The following is a 3692-nucleotide window of genomic DNA, read 5'->3' as shown; positions in this document are numbered from 1 at the left end:
CCTGCTGACTCATTCTGCTCTATAAACTATATTTGATGTTTGAGAATAAAGGAATTATCCTGGCTTGTTAAAAAGCTATTTACCTCCATGTTTATAGTTCAACACTGCCAGAAAAACTACTGCAGTGTACTGTTGTTGTTGTTATTACTAAGAATAACAGTAATCAATATCTAACAGCATGAGCAAGAGCATACAGACAGAACTGCCACTCCTCTCCGCAATTCCACACCTCCTCTACAGAATTTCATAATAGTAGTTGGACAGTAACAGAATTTTATAAAATACAGAATAAAATCTTCAGTGGGAATTAATTACACACTTGGAAAAAGCCTAACACCATGTTGATAACCACGCGTGCTACATCTCCGAAGTGCCACATCTTTCTTTCCTCAGTTTTACCGCACCTTCTCTTGCACCGCTCCTTCGGGCTCCTCAGACAACCCTTGCCACTGACCATCACAGGGGCTTGGCGCCAACACTGCTGGACATTTTTGATACGGGAAATATGGAAGATCATCTGCAGGGCAAACAGGCACAGGTTAGCTAGGAACAACATGGATTACCATCTTCTAGAGAATTTTTTAAAAATACGAATAATCTGTTTGGTTTATACAATAACAGTACTGTATTTAAAGATAAACCTTGCACTGCTCTCACTGAAGCTGGAACCAGAGCGTAGTGGTATCTTTGACCCACAACAACAGAAGAACCCTAAATCAGTTTAATAAGAAATGGATTCTGTTTGCCTTAAAAAAAAGGCAGTTCTCGAGGCATGAAAGCATGGACTGAAAAAAACCCTCCTGCTACTTCAGAATTGACTCCGTGAGGCACACAATGCCCTCATTTCCCAAAGTCATCAACGTCCCCGTACTACTACAATTAGCAACTGCTTAACGTAGGTGATGAGCGAAAGAGAGCAGGATTGCTGCACAGTACGGAACAGATTTCTGCACAGTAACACCCCCCCGCCCCCCCCACCAACAGCAGGACAAACCAAAAGCGATTAAGAGAGACGAGACAGCACGGAGGAGAAGGACAAGGTGGGAGCAGGGAAGGATAAGCAAGGTACTGCAACAGCAGTAAAGTACTGAGTATTTTTAGCTTTTCAGAATTTCAGAGATGGGTCCAAATACTCTGCAGTAGTACTGCTACTATCCAAGTACTCCTCCCATCATCTAGTCCGATGCCTCGTTTCAGTTCTGCAGATCATTTCAAGCCAACTGGAAGCCGTAAACTATTATTATGAAACAAAACCTTTTTCTCATTAACGAATTAGCGCTTTCGAGATCTGTATGATGAAACACTACAAAAAATAAGAGGTGTGATCTGAAAGCGGTAACATTTTATTTATGTTCAATCTTGCAGGTGAGTTCTTACATCATTGTTGTGAAGGTACTCAGTTGCTTGTAGTAACTGGAAAAGGTATTTTTAAGCCTGTTGTTATCCAATCCATGGAAATAATGCTGGAGCTCATCTAGGATTGTACGATCGATAAATTCACACACTCAAAGTCTTTTTCTTCTGCCTAAATACATGAATCAGGTCGACAATATTATGATGAAATCGCTGTTGTAAAAGAAGAAAAACGCTTTCTACCATGGCTTTCTATTTCAATTCATACAGACTTCCTCTTTAAAAGGCTGATAACAAGAACTATAATTTGCTTAATTAAAGATTGACATTACTTTGAAAACACGCTAAAAGTCTCTGTTTCCGCTCCATCAGCCTTCCTCCAATATTCAAACATATTGGTTACCAAGTTATTTTTCACGACGCGTCTCCAGGCTCCGAACTACTACTGCTGAGCCAGGAATACAGCGAGGAAACGAGCAGCTCTTCTCACTAGCTTAAAAAATATCCTCTTGAATGCGTTTTACTTATACTAATAAATCATAGATAAGAACTCACATATTAAAAGAATCACATTAAAAACACGTACCATTTCACATTGAGGTCCATTTACCATTTAATTTTTACATTACTATCTGTTGATATTTTGAAGCAGCTTTAGGTGAAAACCAAAGCTAGTTTTAACTCAGTACAAAAGTATCTGTCCTTTTAATTACCATAATTTTCTTTTCTGCCGAGACCGGGGACATCAGTCTGCATTTAGAGGTAAGCCTCCTCCGCATACATTAACTTCGAGAGAAGTTGAGGGACCCATATGGCAAAATGTGCCATTATGCCTAATTAAAAATTGATGAGAACTAAATTTTTAAAACATCCAGTTGCTGCAGAGTGGAAGTGGGCTGAATATACAGCATAAAAGTAAGAATACAAATTTATAACCTTGTAATTTGACTACGTTATTGTTCCAATACTTTGCAGAAGGTCAATTAAATCAGAGTAAGCTCGTCTTAGAGCTGGAATCTCTGGCTAGGAGAAAATCCAACACAACCTACATCCAGACTAAAATTCTTGCAGACCTTTCGTGGACATAGAGCTAAACTCAAATATTACCACTGAGCTTTTAGGGGAGATCTCCCCACTGCACCGTAACAATGCTGAAATACCTTTGTGAGGAAATATTTGTAGATAATCCCTCCTCTGTTTAGGGACTGCACAGAACTGGTATAATAAATAGACCGCCCCTTTTGCGGCCAATGTGCACTGAGGCTCCTGGGAAGGGAGCCAAAGCAAAGTGATGTAATCCACAGCCGCCAGAAAAGGCCACCTGGGGAAGCCGGGGCAGGACACAATGTGAGCTGCGAGGCTGACCTTTGCATTGCAGAGGCAGGAGGGAAAGCCTTGCCACCCCTTCTGCTTTCCCCCTCCTGTGCCAAGGACCGGCAGGAGCTCTGGTGCAGAAGTACTCACAGCAACGCCGCTCCCGGTCAGGATGACGCGCAGCTCAGCAGAACTCCCGCGTCTTCTTCCACCGCTTGGTTTAAACAGGGATTGCTTTTGTCAACGTCATTTCCAAACTTTGCCTCCAAATTTTAAATTTACTTTAGATGCTAATTTTAATTTGGCATCAAGGTCTTTCAGAAACAATTTGTTTTCATGCTGTAAGCGGCCTGCAAGTCCCCACGTACCTTGGCAATGATGCAGGTCTAGCTTTCAAGCCATTTCCCCCTTGTTTCACACATTTAAAGCTGCTAACCTGTAGAAACGTTACAGCTCTCATCGTGGTTTTGTTAACAGATTTTTCTGATTTCTCATACAACATTTGAACGCCCGCTGCCTGTCCCCTCCCAGTTTGGCAAGGATCTCGTACACCTTCATCTGGTTTTATTTCTCCATATAAGGACAAGTTTTAACTAATTTGAGGCACATACAGTTCTTTAAAGAGGTATTTATAGACAGTGTTTCAAGAGGAGCAACACCTGAAGACAGCTGCGCTCGCACTACCCTCAACGTGTCTGCACGCCCCTGAGGCTCCCAACCCCTCCGTCCGACTGTTTTTAAACACATATGGGGACAGACAAGGATCAGCTTCACGCTCACACACATCCACAGAGGCATCTCCCAACCCCACCTTCAAACAAGCGCCATTTAAAATGCGGAAAGGATGCTTTAAAGAAAATAAACACGGCCCCGTCTTCCAGGAAAAAAAGGTGCGACCAGCGTGACTGGGAAGGGCCCGGATACCTGCGTTACCGCACCGGTCCAAAAATGCCTAACGGTAGTTTTGAGAACGGGCCCCGCCTGCGGCCCGGCCCGGCCCGGCCCCGCCAGCAGCGCGGCGAGCT

Source organism: Pygoscelis adeliae, unplaced genomic scaffold, assembly GCF_000699105.1.
Source record: "Pygoscelis adeliae isolate BGI_AS28 unplaced genomic scaffold, ASM69910v1 Scaffold34, whole genome shotgun sequence".
Classification (NCBI taxonomy): domain Eukaryota; kingdom Metazoa; phylum Chordata; class Aves; order Sphenisciformes; family Spheniscidae; genus Pygoscelis; species Pygoscelis adeliae.
The sequence above is the reverse complement of the archived record's forward strand: the minus strand, read 5'-3'. Positions refer to the sequence as shown.